Source organism: Schistocerca cancellata, chromosome 5, assembly GCF_023864275.1.
Source record: "Schistocerca cancellata isolate TAMUIC-IGC-003103 chromosome 5, iqSchCanc2.1, whole genome shotgun sequence".
NCBI classification, from domain to species: domain Eukaryota; kingdom Metazoa; phylum Arthropoda; class Insecta; order Orthoptera; family Acrididae; genus Schistocerca; species Schistocerca cancellata.
The window spans coordinates 474701337-474718966 of NC_064630.1; the positions used below are offsets into that span (position 1 = coordinate 474701337).

Genomic DNA, 17630 nt, shown 5'->3' on the forward strand with positions numbered 1-17630 from the left:
AGATTTGATTTATTTATTCGTGGCTCTTCCAAGAGGCTAGGAAAATTCGGAAATCTTAAGCAGTTGCTTCCAGAGTCACACGACACTGAAGCAGGTCAAGGTTTAAGACCGTTCTATCCAACGCGATGGTGCATGTGTGTTGTGTCTCTGTTGTGCACAGGTAATGATTATGAAGTTCTTTTGAAGTTTCTTAATGATACGCAAGATGAACGAAATGATGCTGGTGCAAAATATAAAGGATTCTAAATTGTCTGGAAAGATTTGAAACTCTGTTTCATATTAAGATGCTAATTATTGTATTCCAAAGAATAGAAAAACCTTAATGCTGTACTTCAAAAAATTTAATTGAATTTCCGCCTTGCTTGTAAAAAAATTCGATAGATGCTGTTTTGTCTTCAGTAGGAGGAGCCAGAAATAGAAGTATATTTTTATCACTTTGGGTTCAAATTCAAATGGCTCTGAGCACTATGGGACTTAACTTCTGAGGTCATCAGTCCCCTACAACTTAGAACTACTTAAACCTAACTAACCTAGGGACAACACACATATCCATGCCCGAGGCAGGATTCGTACCTGCGACCGCAGCGGTCGCGCGGTTCCAGACTATAGCGCCTAGAACCGCTCGCCCACCGCGGCAGGCTATCACTTTGGGAACATGCTAAATGAAAGTGTGATACATTGAAATTAAGGCTCCCCACCATTTCACGCCCTAGAAAATTACCATTAAAGCTAGGAGGTGATGACAAGCATAATTCATCAGATATTCAAGAAAAGTTGCAAATTTTATTTTTTGAGGTAGTGGATCAAACAGTAAGCAGTTATAAAAGCAGATTTCCGCCCTAAACAATGTCACACCTTGTCATAACGGAAAAGCTTTTATTAGGCAAAGAAAATAGTAGTTACGTTACTTCTTTTTACGGTGACGATTTCGACTGTGTAAGACACTCTTCAGAGAGATTTTTCGTTGGATGTGGTAAAACAGCATAATGTTACACTAGATAGCTTTGAAAATGTAGTGCAATACTTAGGTAGGACAGAGAATAACAAATGTGTAGCTCTGAAGAACATGATACCAGAGTACGTAAAATTATTGCGGCCGGCCGGGGTGGCCGAGCGGTTCTGTGCGCTTCAGCCTGGAACCGTGCGACCTTAGCTTAGTTAGGTTTAAGTAGTTCTAAGTTCTGGGGGACTGATGACCTCAGAAGTTAAGTCCCATAGTGCTCAGAGCCATTTGAACCAAAATTATTGCGACTTCTTTTAATGATACCTGTATCCACGAGTACTGCAGGACGTTCGTTTTCTGCATTTCGAAGACTGGAAACTTACACTAGTGCCAACATGAAGCAAGACCGGTTAAATCATGTAGCATTGTTGGAAATGCATTCCGATCTCGCAAGGAAACTGAACCTGGAACCTCTAATCAACGAATTTATCAGCAAAACAACTGTTAGGAGGAGCACCTTCCGGACTCCCCCTGTTTAGGTGATCGCACATGTATTTTAAGTTACTAGTACCATTTGCATTTTCGGTAAATGTATAGGGAGTAACTATGAATTTTAAAGTGTAACATGATGAGTATACCCCAAGATATTCAAAAGTCGGCGCCTGTGGCTTCCCATGGTTATTTCCGCTGCGGTTCTCTCCTTGCTACCTGCGACGGTCGTTCGCTGCAGCACGAGAATACACGATCCGTTCACCCTGAGGCTTTCTTCTTTCCTGTTGAAGCTGTTCTCATGTTTGTCAATCTGCAGCTGCGAGCTCGGCTCCAGTCCACCACCAGCAATAGAGAGTGAAGCTTTGACAATGCCACCCTCTCGTGCTGGCGAAACGTCAGAAAAATCATCAAACAAACGTCTGCCGAAGAACCTTAGACTGAAGTCAACTGGCAGTTTATCAGCAAGTGGCCACGAAAGCTTCAACAGTTCTGTAAACCGTGACATGTTGTAAAACGTGCCAAACGTTTCGACCACTATTGCAAATGGCTTTCATCACGATGTGTAATACAATTTTCACAAGAACGCAAGCTCTAGAAGTCGGAAGAATTTTATGACATTGTGAAATGTGTAATATATATGCCGATGAAGATCACTTCCAATAGGGGCCGAGACGTTGGCACATTTTATAACACGACACTGCCTACAACCCATAAGAATTTCACCTAGTGGATTGGAAAAACTTCACTGCTTACAGTCACAATTTACTTTATTTCCACTTCCGTCTGAGATCTAAACCTCCAGCATGAGGTGGATTTATGTGAATTAATACGACATGTACATCGTCATCATTTGCTGGGGCCTTTGTCCCACTGCAACGCGGTGTCGGCCTTGTTACAATGGAATTTGGCGACGTTAATGTTGGAGGATGGCCGGATGCCCTTCCTGTCGCCACCCCGTACCCCCCGTGATGGAATCAGTGTACCCCAACTGTCTGCTTCTAGTGTAAGCCATCAAATAGGGCGAATGTTCTTCAAATGTCAGCGAGTCGTATAACTTAGGCGGGACGTGTAGACCAGCCCGGTATTCACCTAGTGGGATGTGGAAAACCGCCTGAAAACCACATCCAAGCTGGCCGGCATACCAGCCCTCGTCGGTAATCCGCCGGGTGGATTCGATCCGGGTCGACGCGCCTCCCGAGTCCAGGAGGCATCGAATTAGCGCTCTCGGTTAACCTGGCGAGTTAATACAACATGTACATGTGTACTAAAATCACAAATACATCTGTGACGGAGATTTAAACCTCTGAAATACGTAGTGGAAAGAAAGCAAAGTGTGGCAGGTAACAGTAAAATTGTTGTTCCATCGTTATTAGTGCCAGTCACGCTAACGCCTGGCCTAAAATATTGGAATCTATTTTATGGAAATTGACTCCAATCGCTAAAGCCTACGAACCTACATTTTTAAAAACAATCTGCTTTTCATAGACTTCCACAAGGCATTTGATCAAATCGATCACAAATACCTGATAGAGACAATGCGCCGAATGAGCTTCCTGCCAAAAACCATCGACATCATCAAGAACAATGCAATGGGTGTTACTGCTCAAATCTCCGTTAATTGTCAACTGACAAAACAAATTGAAATAAAAAGGAGCGTTACTCAAGGAAGCCCCTTATCAATGCTTCTGTTCGTTACATCACTGGTACTTTTCTTGAGACAGCTACAACATAGACTAACAGGCATTACCGTTAAAGGAACAAAGACCGTGGTAGGTGCCTACTCAGCCGATGTACGCGTAATCATCAGAGTCCAAGCAGATGTGATACAGCTGGAGATGGCATTTGCAAAATATTGTTTCGCATCAGGTGCGAGCGTCAATGAAAACAAAAGTAAATTTCTGAATGTAAAGTGACTTGCTAACTTCCGCAATAAATGGGCCAATCATGTTAGTAAATACAAGGCTCTTGGAATAGCATTGACAACTTCCCTTTTAAAAATGATAGCAGTAAATTGGCGGAAAGTGGCGAGGAAAATTAAGGGAGATTTGGCTGAAAATTGTCAACGTAGCATTGATCAGTTCCAGAGAATGCAGTTTATCAACACGTATATTTTATCCAAGGCCTACTAAATAGCACCGGTTCGCCCCGTCCCATCATTGGTGGCGAAGACGATCATGTCCACCTTAGCAAAGGGGAATTGTTTCGAGTGCCTATGCAGACAGCAGTATTTCATGCAAGCATTGGAGGGATGGTGCTAACCGACGTCAAGTCTAAAGCGATGGCGTTGTATGTCAAACGATTTTTGAGCATGATATTTAACAATCAAGAATACGTTACAGCACAGCTATACGAGCTTGTCAGGCCGGAAAGTGTAGACCCAATAATCACCATACAAAAAATAAGTTGTAAACTAAAACACATTTGGGAGTTTTATGTTGAACGAAGCTACCTTAGCAAAGGTGACAGTGAAGATGTCTCTCGAATGGGGGACGTTGCTAAATATGTGTTACTTTTAAAGACTTAATATCATTCCTTATTCTATGAATGCTATAATTGATGACTACAATCAGCTGTCGCCTTATTTTTGTCATTTCATTGTAAACTAGTTCTTAATTTATAATGTTTTTGGGGAATTAAAAAAAAATACAGCATTCGGAAAAAAGTCGTTAACGCACGCCCATATTGTTGCGCTCGTCTCGGAGGTAAGCCGGTTCGAATTCTGGTGGTAAATGAAATTTTAACTGCTACTTTTCGTCCGAGATAAGAAGTACAGTTGGTGACATAAGGCTCCTAATCAACAATCTTTGCGACATTGTTGTTGTTATTGTAGTCTTCAGTCCCGAGACTGGTTTGATGCAGCTCTCCATGCTACTCTATCCTGTACAAGCTTCTTCATCTCCCAGTAACTGCTGCAACCTACATCCTTCTGAATCTGATTAGTGTATTCATCTCTTGGTCTCCCTCTACGCCGGCTGGAGTGGCCGAGCGGTTCTAGGCGCTACAGTTTGGAACCACGCGACCGCTACGGTCGCAGGTTCGAATCCTGCCTCGGGCATGGATGTGTGTGATGTCCTTAGCTTAGTTAGGTTTAAGTAGTTCTAAGTTCTGGGGGACTGATGACCTCAGAAATTAAGTCCCGTAGTGCTCAGAGCCACTTTTTTTTCTCCCTCTACGATTTTTACCCTCCACGCTGCCCTCCAGTACTAAATTGGTGATCCCTTGATGCCTCAGAATATGTCCTACCAAGCGATCGCTTCTTCTAGTCAAGGTGTGCCACAAATTTCTCTTCTCCCCAGTTCTATTCAATACCTCCTCATTAGTTATGTGATCTACACATCTAATCTTCAGCATTCTTCTGTAACACCACATTTCGAAAGCTTCTATTCTCTTCTTGTCTAAACTATTTATCGTACACGCTTCACTTCCGTACATGGCTACACTCCATACAAATACTTTCGGAAACGACTTCCTGACACTTAAATCTATACTCGATGTTAACGAATTTCTCTTTTTCAGAAACGCTTTCCTTGCCATTGCCAGTCTACATTTTATATCCTCTCTACTTCGACCATCATGAGTTGTTTTGCTCCCCAAATAGCAAAACTCCTTTACTACTTTAAGTGTCTCATTTCCTAATCTAATTCCCTCAGCATCACCCGATTTAATTCGACTACAATCCATTATCCTCGTTTTGCTTTTGTTGGTGTTCATCTTATATCTTTCTTTCAAGATACTGTCCATTCCGTTCAGCTGCACCATTGTACTGGATTAAATTCCAAACTTCTCGGCAGTGTCTTACAGAGTGAGGGTAGATGACACTGTTGATGGTGATCCTACGTTGGATGGGGACATTAAGCTCGGCGGCACCCTTGGAGCTATTTGAGGCGAGTAGGCTACATTCCGGCATCGGGTTTGGTCCTCTCCCTTCTCGCATCATCATCAAACAACACGGACATAACACTACGCTATACGTACATGCACCGATGTCATTAAACCTACTCCTACAAATACACATACACGGCAATTCATACAGTTACGCAAGGAGAGGGGCCACTGTGCTCGCAGGAAGAACACCTTTCCCGATTTTCCGACAGGTGGGTGGATCCACTGCGTAGAGTATCGCAGCAAACAATTCCATACAATATTTACATTTCTTTGCATTTTTATCCCTTCTAGCCACACGGTCTATGGCGTCTTGTCACGGTCCGCGTGGCTTCCCTCGAGGGAGGTCGAGTTCTCCCTCGAGCATGGGCGTGTGTGTCGTCCTTAGCGTAAGTTAGTTTAAATTAGATTAAATAGTATGTAAGCTTAGGGACCGATGACCTCAGCAGTTTGGTCCCGTAAGACCTTACCACAAATTTCAATTTCTAAACTCGGAGTAGCACTTTGCTGCTTTCTAAGAGCTCTTCTCTATGTACACTCCTGGAAATGGAAAAAAGAACACATGGACACCGGTATGTCAGACCCACCATACTTGCTCCGGACACTGCGAGAGGGCTGTACAAGCAATGATCACACGCACGGCACAGCGGACACACCAGGAACCGCGGTGTTGGCCGTCGAATGGCGCTAGCTGCGCAGCATTTGTGCACCGCCGCCGTCAGTGTCAGCCAGTTTGTCGTGGCATACGGAGCTCCATCGCAGTCTTTAACACTGGTAGCATGCCGCGACAGCGTGGACGTGAACCGTATGTGCAGTTGACGGACTTTGAGCGAGGGCGTATAGTGGGCATGCGGGAGGCCGGGTGGACGTACCGCCGAATTGCTCAACACGTGGGGCGTGAGGTCTCCACAGTACATCGATGTTGTCGCCAGTGGTCGGCGGAAGGTGCACGTGCCCGTCGACCTGGGACCGGACCGCAGCGACGCACGGATGCACGCCAAGACCGTAGGATCCTACGCAGTGCCGTAGGGGACCGCACCGCCACTTCCCAGCAAATTAGGGACACTGTTGCTCCTGGGGTATCGGCGAGGACCATTCGCAACCATCTCCATGAAGCTGGGCTACGATCCCGCACACCGTTAGGCCGTCTTCCGCTCACGCCCCAACATCGTGCAGCCCGCCTCCAGTAGTGTCGCGACAGGCGTGAATGGAGGGACGAATGGAGACGTGTCGTCTTCAGCGATGAGAGTCGCTTCTGCCTTGGTGCCAATGATGGTCGTATGCGTGTTCGGCGCCGTGCAGGTGACCGCCACAATCAGGACTGCATACGACCGAGGCACACAGGGCCAACACTCGGCATCATGGTGTGGGGAGCGATCTCCTACACTGGCCGTACACCACTGGTGATCGTCGAGGGGACACTGAATAGTGCACGGTACATCCAAACCGTCTACGAACCCATCGTTCTACCATTCCTAGACCGGCAAGGGAACTTGCTGTTCCAACAGGACAATGCACGTCCGCATGTATCCCGTGCCACCCAACGTGCTCTAGAAGGTGTAAGTCAACTACCCTGGCCAGCAAGATCTCCGGATCTGTCCCCCATTGAGCATGTTTGGGACTGGATGAAGCGTCGTCTCACGCGGTCTGCACGTCCAGCACGAACGCTGGTCCAACTGAGGCGCCAGGTGGAAATGGCATGGCAAGCCGTTCCACAGGACTACATCCAGCATCTCTACGATCGTCTCCATGGGAGAATAGCAGCCTGCATTGCTGCGAAAGGTGGATATACACTGTACTAGTGCCGACATTGTGCATGCTCTGTTGCCTGTGTCTATGTGCCTGTGGTTCTGTCAGTGTGATCATGTGATGTATCTGACCCCAGGAATGTGTCAATAAAGTTTCCCCTTCCTGGGACAATGAATTCACGGTGTTCTTATTTCAATTTCCAGGAGTGTATTTATTCCATTTCTACTTATGAGTCTGTAGTAGACAGTATAGGTTCATTGCTTTACTTTCAATAATGTCGACAGAAATCCGTAATTTGCTCCGTGCAAAACGTTTCGATATCAACTACTAATATTCAGGGATCATATTATAGCAGCTGCAACATAACCTTACTTTTCTTTGTCGGGCTGTATCCCTAACTCAATTTCGAGCCTATACCCGCAAAACTTTAGCAAAAGAAGCTAATTCACTTTTCAGTTACTGTCAAGAGGACAGGCATAGCTGTAAAGTACTACTGTCGGCTCTCACTAGGGGATAATACGAGGATCGTTTGCGACAGGAAAGTACTTGTTGTCAATACTACAGAAACGTGTGGCTCGCCTGCTCAGTTGATATGACTAGAAATTCAGAAGTTCGGTATTCAGTGAATCGTATGTGTTTTTGTGTGGCTTACCGCATCTTACCCCTGTTGCTTTGACTCGTGTATGCGAAAAACGCTAGAGGCACAGTGTTTCGGATTCCATTTTAATGCGTAGGGCCTGTTACAACTGGTTGGATTACTCAATTGCAAGGCGAGAGAAAGATAGAGGCATACGACCTCCAACAGGACCGTGCATAACAAGAACTGTGGATCCCATAATAACCTTCGGGCTGATGACAGGTTTGCCTTGCTTTCGAAACATAACACACGTCACTTGCCACAAAGTCTCGTTTCCGCACATCCGCTCTGGACGCTGATGCATTTATCGTTTATTCACACCAATATGGGTAATCTCTCTTCGCAACCAACGGCTACCTCTTTGCTCAATCCGTCGACGACACCATTCTGCAGATTCTCATCACCCGGAAAGCATACAAGTCTTCTGACGGAGGTGTAACTCCGCATGTACTAGAAATTTTGGAGAATAATTAAATATATTTCAACGTAATTTTTCGCTCATTCTTAAGCACCACACCCAGCTTCCAGCAGCATTCGTCATTCCTTCACCACAAACTGTAACCCGTCATTGTAGCTGCCAAGTTCGCTCGTAAAAATACTGTATTAAGTCACACACTTCACCGAGGCCCACGACAACACTGGGCTCTGGTATGGCCCAAGGGAAACCAATATGTAACTGAAATGGTGCCTAATAAAGGTCTTAACTTTGTCGTGCGCTATAGACAGCTTGCATGCATTTGAACGAGCAATCAAGAATTATAGAGCTTATCTGAAACAGTTACTCGCTTCCTGCCGCAGACGGCTGCTGTCACTCGTAAGACCTCCGATGTCACGTGATGTGACGTAAGTGCCACGGCCTGCCTTCCTCGTAGGCCTCAGTCCACCGTCTCTGTGGCGCGTGAAGCCGCCCGCGTTAACTGCCACAGCTTATTGCGCTCATCATGTAATCAAATCAGCGGTACGAAGTTCGCAAGGCACTCTTATACGCTTTACTGAATACTGAGAAGAAGAAACATCTGCGCCGATTGCATGTGCAAACGTTCTTTGACTAGCAAATGATGCTCTCATATATCAAAAGTGACCAATGAGTCAACGATTTTGGGATTTGTACTTGAGATACAGACACAGTGTAATGGGTATGGCATTGAATATAAAGCTTGTGATACAACAGATGGTACAGGGTTCATAGGAGGGGACGCCAGTCTTAACATCATTTATGAAACAATCTTTTTTTTTTTATTCATTGCCCTGACAGCAATTTTTTTCCTTATACGATTAAAGCACGAAAACTAGTTAGATTTCATTGTAAAACCATCTTTAGATGGTCCAAATAGAAAAGAACGGTGAATATACAGTAAAAACTAACACCATTAGTTCTAATGATCCAGTTGCTTGCATTCGTACTGTGGGCCTGCTGAATCTTTGTTCAATTGTTACTGAATGTAGTAGTTTCTGAACAGCGCTGTTGACACTAATTCTGTATTGCTGATATATGTTGTTACTTTGTCAGTAGCGTCTTATACGTTACTGAAACTGACTTCCTGTACTCTTTAGCGGCGCGTAGTCTTTGTTATTTGTAGTCTTCGTTAATTGTGTGCAACAAGTTAAACGTTTGTGCCTTATGCAGCCAGAGTCCTATCAAAGCACAGTGGGAGAACCCTGAGACGGATTATGAAGAATGGGGATGCATCTGCCGTAAGCCGAAGCTCTGACGCACTCTATTAGATGTGCTCCAGTAACGCAATTTCGCAGCGGACAGTCGATTGGGCTGGAGCCCTTGGTCTGTCAAATAACACTAAAGCATCAGCTATGATCAACATAAGATATACGTCGCTAAAAAATAAAATAATCCAGTCTCACACATACAACAACAATAATATACAGCATATTTGATACCCGAAGCAACTCTCGCAGTTGAAGAGATAACAATGGTGCTGAACGGCAATAGGGACGACAAAGTTGCTAGAATTCATTTTCGTATGGGTTGTGGTCTCGGGTTCTATCGCTAGGTGCCTCTGATATACATATTACTTAAAGCATGTTACCAGCTACATTGCAGCATTTGTTTCCGTAATCTTTATTATACATGTTCGGCGGTTATGTAGATCCGGACGTGACTGAACCGCGTGTTAACGTCGAGTAGCATTTGTTTCTGTACCCTCTGTTAACAGACGATCAGCGGCTCTTTAGTTGCGGACATGACTAAAAGGCGTATTAACGTTGAGTTATGTCTTGAGGAATAATATTCTGAGCTAACTCGTCGCTTAGAAAGAAAGGATTTACTATACGAAGCGAGCTGTAAGAATAATACGTGGTGTTCACCCGCAGTCCTGTTGTAGGTACCTCGTCAATGAGTTAGGCGTTTTAACTGCACCTCTACAATAAACGGGTTGTTTGTTAAAGATACAAACGAGACAGAAGCAAATTATCCTAGTAATCGTAAGAGTCATCGGTCCGCAAACCAATGGCATTCCCGAAAGCACTCATTATGACTGAATACAAAACACCTTACAACCGATCAATGTTGCAGAGTGTCACTTGAGAACAAACACAGTACAGCAAGTGTTTCACATGGTCATTGTTCATGTGAAGGCAGGCTTCAGCACGTCTCACACACACAAAAATCCCAGGCATGTTCCGAATGTGTTGACAATCCTCGACAAGGCGTTCCTGGAGTCGACACTACCATCCGAGGTGGAAATCACGATAGCGTCCAAATAACCCTACACAACAACAAAAAATAATGAAACTGCTTGAACTCGGAATATCTGGAAGACCATGGTGTACTAACGAGCCACGACTGATGCATTCGACAAAACGCAATTTCCAAGAACGTAGGTATCCGGAATCAAATGATAGCGGTTTATCACTTCGTAATTTACTCTTTACTTGCGCTGTTTCGAAATACACGTTGCCTTTCACGTAAACAGTATTGTAACATTAACTGTGCACATGTCGCAAAGGTGATATCTCTGGTTTCCACACCTATGCTTATCATGATTATTTGCTTGTTTCATTGTTCTTTACTCGTCCTTTTCCTTTCCACCTATAGCAGTCAAACACCCAGTATATATTCGCAAATGAAATTCATCATAAATAATCCACCATAATTTATGAGGAGTGATGATGGCCGTACGTACGACACTAGAAGAAAATGCATTCTTTATTGCCCATTATTAAAGTTGTCATTCTCTCAGAAACGGGTTCAACATGCTTCAATAATGAGTTTTGTTCATTTCCTCAATACATAAAATGTCTGACAGGTAGCAAAACAAGTTTTAAATCTAGTTCAAAATCACTTCTTCTGCATAACTCCTTCTATTCAATAGACGAATCTTTGCTTAAAAAATAGTAGCCTCGTAAGAAACACAAGGTTTTCAAATGAGTTAATACGGGTAAGACTGAAAAATAACGCGGCACTGATGTTAAATTTAATCATGTTTATGTTTTCCGTAAACTTACTTATTCCAAACCTTTTCGACAAAAAAATCGTTCACATTATCTATGAAACATGAAGCTATCTAACAGTGTCACGTTAGGGAAATCTTTTGCGCAGTCGTCGCTCTGTTTCGAAAATATGTTACATCTGAGCCAATGAAAGATTGTTTGAGCAACACAACCGAAGAGAGACAAGCAGTTAAGATACAGTGTGAAAACAATACTGATTTGTTTCTTCGACATGAATAGGCTACCCACGATGAATTTGTTCTCCAAAGGGTCAGAACTAACTATCATTAGTACAGTTAAGTGCTACAATGATTTCGTGAGGTACTATAGGAAAATCGAATTACATTTGTGGCGATCAATGGGTTGGCTGTTCCATAATGAAAACACTCCCGCTCTCACGGCGTAAACAGTTAGAGAGTTTTTGCCAGAATTAAAATGACAACCGCTACACACACTCCCTACTCACCGGATCTGTCCGCTGTATGTATTTTCCCGATTCTTAGGTTGAAAACGAACTTGAAGAGAAGTGTTACCAGGACGTAGATAAGCTGTAACAAAAATCGCCGGAGGCACTCCCCAACACTATTGTGTACAACTGTAGAATCTAATTCCGTCAATAAGTTCCGAGACTTACTTTATTCCAGACGCGTAAGTGACGTCAGCTCGTTTAACTAGGATGGCAGCTTGTCCTAACAACTGTAAATAAAATATGTGTATTCGAGCAGTCACTTGTGTCTAGGCAGTGGTAAGCAGTGGACGTAGTCTGTTAACATTGTTGCATCACAAATTGCAACGGAGTGATAACGTTCAAGGCACTCTCCAGAATGTTTTGAAGAAGAGCACAGCTTGTGTGTAGTTTTTTTTCTCTTGCACACCTTGACTCCCGAACAAAAACAACGATTTGTAGACGCCTACCGCAACTTGACTGAAATGCAAAAAGGCGGATTATTCTTTTCTGGAAAATATCACACAGATGAAGAGACTTTTTGTTATCAGAACGAACCTACCAAAAACGATAAAGTGTAGAAATTCACATTAAGGCTCAACCCTTTGACTACATAATCGCCATTCAAGCCAGTATGACGCGCCTATTGGACAAGATCCCAAAGAAGGATTTTTGTGTTTGTTTCTCGTGGTTGTATGAAAGTTCTGTGCATTTTACTCGATTGGAGGAAGACTAGGTAGAACACTCGCATCGTTAAAACAACTATCTTAATTTTCCTCCATTTTAATAACCCTGTCTCGGAAGGTTTTGGATTGACGAGGTGTATTTAAAAAAAAAAATGTATCTGACACACTCGAAATTGCACGGGTTCAGTCTACTCTGGTTGCTATTACTTCTATTGAATATATAACAGCATTATGTTTTATGTGGACAATTTTTGGCAACTCACCGCTATGCTGAGCAAAATCTTATACAAAGTGTGAGCTCGCTTCCGATTTGCGTCCACTCTCAGTTCAAATGGCTCTGAGCACTATGCAACTTATCTTCTAAGGTCATCAGTGGCCTAGAACTTAGAACTAATTAAACCTAACTAACCGAAGGACACCACACACATCCATGTCCGAGGCAGGATTCGAACCTGCGACTCCGGCCGGCCCACTCTCACTATCATCTACCAGAATAAGAAGAGATGAAGATCAGTTTTTTATTTTCTTTCCGTCGTTGGTGAAAGTGAAAATGAGGTGAAAGCAGAAATATGATTCCTCAAACGGAGGATGCACGAAAAACAATAAAGCGAATACTACATCATGACTGCGAAACTAAGCAGACTCTATAATGTCACAGCTGGGGCAGGTGTGAGATATTGCAAACTTTGGAGTGAATGCTCTTGTGCCATTTGACTGTTATGCAGGTGATGAAATTTCGTAAATGTTATGTCCAATTGAAACTACGCGGATGAAAAAAAAAAGTTATTTCTTGGTCGCAGTTCGTGCTAAATTCTTCTGAACAAAAGGAGGGAAAAAATGCTTTTAGGGATGTCCACAGGTTAATACATCGTCAGTGATTAATATGCTCTTGCGTTAGAAAACATATCGACCGACAATGGTGTCCATATTCTTGCTTTGTGCGGTTTTTGTTCGCGTACCATATGTGGTCTCCTGCCAAAATCGTACGCTTCTAAGATTAACCTCCTAAATTGTGTGCTACTCCATGCGAACTACTGCCGACAATATGAACTTCTACGGAAGGAAGCAGGGCATTCTACATCTACATCCATACTCTGCAAGCCACCTGACGGTGTGTGGTGGAGGGTACCTTGAGTACCTCTATCGGTTCTCCCTTCTATTGCAATTTCGTATAGCTCGTGGAAAGAAGGATTGTCGGTATGCCTCTGTGTGGGCTCTAATCTCTCTGATTTTATCCTCATGGTCTCATCGCGAGATATACGTAGGATGGAGCAATATACTGCTTGACTCCTCGGTGAAGGTATGTTCTTGAAACTTCAACAAAAGCCCGTACCGAGCTACAGAGCGTCTCTCTTGCAGAGTCTTCCACTGGAGTTTATCTATCATCTCGGTAACGCTTTCGCGATTACTAAATGATCTTCTCTGTCTCGTCTATCAACCCTATCTGGTACGGATCGCACACTGGTGAGCAGTATTCAAGCAGTGGGCGAACAAGCGTACTGTAACCTACTTCCTTTGTTTTCTGATTGCATTTCCTTAGGATTCTTCCAACCAATCTCAGTCTGGCATCTGCTTTACCGACGATCAACTTTATATGAACATTCATTTTAAATCACTCCTAATGCGTACTCCCAGATAATTTATAGAATTAACTGCTTCCAGTTGCTGACCTGCTATATTGTAGCTAAATGATAAGGGATCTTTCTTTCTATGTATTCGCAGCACATTACACTTGTCTACATTGAGACTCAATTGCCATTCCCTGCACCATGCGTCAATTCGTTGCAGATCCTCCTGCATTTCAGTACAATTTTACGTTGTTAAAACCTCTCGATATATCACAGCATCATACGCGAAAAGCCTCAGTGAACCTCCGATGTTATCCACAAGGTCATTTATGTATATTGTGAATAGCAACGGTCCTACGACACTCCCCTGCGGCACACCTGAAATCACTCTTACTTCGGAAGACTTCTCTCCACTGAGAATGACATGCTGCGTTCTGTTATCTAGGAACTCTTCAATCCAATCACGCAGTTGGTCTGATAGTCCATATGCTCTTACTTTGTTCATTAAACGACTGTGGGGAACTGTATCGAACGCCTTGCGGAAGTCAAGAAACACGGCATCTACCTGTGAACCCGTATCTATGGCCCTCTGAGTCTCGCGGACGAATAGCGCGAGCTGGGTTTCACACGACCGTCTTTTTCGAAACCTATGCTGATTCCTACAGAGTAGATTTCTAGTCTCCAGAAAAGTCATTATAATCGAACATAATACGTGTTCCAAAATTCTACAACTGATCGACGTTAGATATATAGGTCTATAGTTCTGCACATCTGTTCGAGGTCCATTCTTGAAAACGGGGATGACCTGTGCCCTTTTCCAATCCTTTGGAACGCTACGCTCTTCTAGAGACCTACGGTAGACCGCTGCAAGAAGGGGGGCAAGTTCCTTCGCGTACTCTGTGTAAAATCGAACTGGTATCCCATCAGGTCCAGCGGCCTTTCCTCTTTTGAGCGAATTTAATTGTTTCTCTATCCCTCTGTCGTCTATTTCGATATCTACCATTTTGTCATCTGTGCGACAATCTAGAGAAGGAACTACAGTGCAGTCTTCCTCTGTGAAGCAGCTTTGGAAAAAGACATTTAGTATTTCGGCCTTTAGTCTGTTATCCTCTGTTTCAGTACCATTTTGGTCACAGAGTGTCTGGACATTTTGTTTCGATCCACTTACCGGTTTGACATAAGACCAAAATTTCTTTGCATTTTCTGCCAAGTCAGTACATAGAACTTTACTTTCGAATTCATTGAACGCCTCTCGCACAGCCCTCCTCACACTATGTTTCGCTTCGCGTAATTTTTATTTCTCTGCAAGCCTAAAATAAGACACAGAGAAACAATCGCGTGGAAAGAAGTAGAATGCCCTGCAGATTCCATTTTTAGTATGCTGTATTTGCAACAGATGCGAAAGATATAGGATAGAAAACGCTATTCAAGAAAGAAGTTGAAACGTTTGTTACGGTAAAGTTTAGTTCACTAGAGCAATTGTTGACGGTAGTATATTTTTCATTGGAATTCTGTAACTCAACACGTTCGGAATAAAAATTAATTTTCATAATGATATAATACAAGGACGTGCTGAAAAATGGTGCCTCTGAATTTTTTATGTGAAAACTTTTGAAATAAAACAAATGTTATTAACATTCTACATCTTTATTCTTCATGTCTACATATTTATTTCTCAACGTAGTCACCTTGGCGACGAACACATTTCTCCCAACGAGGGACTTTGTTGGTGCCGTCACTGTACAATGTTTGACTTCGTTGATGGAGGCACAACCACATCTCTGCCTCATCACTGTCAAAGTGAAGTCCTCGAAAGTGTTCTTTAATATTTGGAAACAGATGAAAAACGGATGGAGCCAAGTCTGTATGGAGGAAAATCGATGACAATGAACACAAGGCGTCGCATTATTGCAGATGTCGCAGCGCTCGTTTGTGGTCCGTCATTGTCAAGCTGAACGAGAAGGTGCTCCACGTGTGGACGAACGCTTCTAATTCGAAACTCTATTAATTCGATACTTGATTACGGCACGGTGTTTCTCACACGCCGACATAGTTACTTCACACACCGCCTCGTTATACGCCACAATTCTGAGCCCTCTAGCAGCAGAGGTCTGTAAATATGTAGATATGAAAAATAAAGATATAGAGTGTTAATAATGTTTGTTTCAGTTAGAAAATCTAAACAGTTTTCACCAATAACCTTGCAGCGATTCCCGTATGATCACCGAAGTTAAGCGCTGTCGGGCTTGGCTAACACTTGGATGGGTGACCGTCCTGGTCTGTCAAGTGCTGTTGGCAAGCGGGGTGTACTCAGCCCTTGTGACGCCAACTAATAAATAGCGACACCGGTCACGAAAACTGACAACGGCCGGGAGAGCGGCGTCCTGGCCACATGCTCCTCCGTATCCGCATCCAGTGACACCGAAGGTCTGAGAACGACATGGCGGCCGGTCGGTGCCGCTGGCCCTTCAAGGCCTGTTCGGACGGTGTTTGTTTGTTTTAACAGTTTTCACATAATAAATTCGCAGGCATTACTTTTCAGCGCGTCTTCGTACATTCTAACTAGTAGATACTGAACTAAACAAAATTATTTACGATATAATCTGAAAATTTTGATGCTGAAAACTAAAACCATGGGCTAAAATTGTCGATAGGATCATTTTAATAGAAAACGACATATTTCTCATTTAATGTACGATTATGACATATACAAAATAATGGCAATAATTCAGTATTATTTGTGAAATAACTTGCTGATATCCAAAAAATAAAATTGAGAAACACAAGAGTGCAAGGCTAAGTACTGTTACTCTATCATTATGTAGATGTAAAACATATATAGTAAACAAGGAGCATTAATACATACCTGGAGTATAAGGTATAAAGGATGTCTAAAAGAGTAGTTAGGTATTTAGACGAAAAGCAGAGGAAATAGAACGAACATTTGTAAAGAATGAGTACTCAAAGATTACCAGAAAAAAATAAGAGGAAGAATCAAATCCTGGAAGACCGCGTAAAACGTGGGAACCGTAGAAGGCATTAAATAGCTAAAACGAGAAATAACGAATTTATTCTATGAATTTCGCGAATATATGTACACGTGGTTATAACAGCTCTTTCACCGAGAGAGGTGGCGCAGTGATTAGCATACTGGATTCGCATTCGGGAGGACGACGGTTCAATCCCGCGTCCGGCCATCCTGATTTAGGTTTTCCTTGATTTCACTAAATCGCTCCAACATATGCCGGGATGGTTCCTTTGAAAGGGCACGGCCGACCTCCTCCCCGTCCTTCCCCAAATCGATTGAACCGATTATCTCACTGTCTGGTCTCCTCCCCCAAAAAACAACAACACAGCTCATTCCACTAGTTCTGTCGAAAAAAGACTCACCAGCTACGACGCCTGTGGATCCTCAGCTTTTCGCCCGCTTCGTGAAACGTGAGCTCTCGCAAAGCTGTTCGAGACTGAGATTAGCGAGAGCGCTGTTTCCTCTGATGCCCCCACCTCGCGTCCCAACCACTGACTCCCACTCCTTCCACCACACCTGTGATATCAACGGGAATATGCTACTAGGCCGCATGTGGAATACATCTGTTGCGTTGACCTTGTGGAATGATCTGCCGGATTCCTTGCGATTCGCTGAAATCGAGAAGACTCGTCGCGATTGGCTGAAAGACCGGTGACCCAAGAAATACTGAGACCTGGAGAACAACTTGATGCTTTTCCGGTCTATTACACGCTCCTACTTACTGTTGTTTGATCTTGAAAGAGGCAAGATAAC

At 43.4% G+C, this 17630-nt stretch overlaps 1 protein-coding gene across 1 annotated transcript in view; it reads right to left on the reverse strand.

The window, feature by feature from the left end:
- The window catches only part of LOC126188067 (proton-coupled amino acid transporter-like protein CG1139), a 129348-nt gene extending 111987 nt beyond the window's left edge, over positions 1 to 17361 (reverse strand). The window contains exon 1 of the mRNA XM_049929512.1: positions 17240 to 17361. The gene's annotated coding sequence lies outside the window, so the exon portion shown is untranslated. The remainder of the gene's footprint in view (positions 1 to 17239) is intronic.
- Between the last annotated feature and the right edge of the window lie 269 nt (positions 17362 to 17630).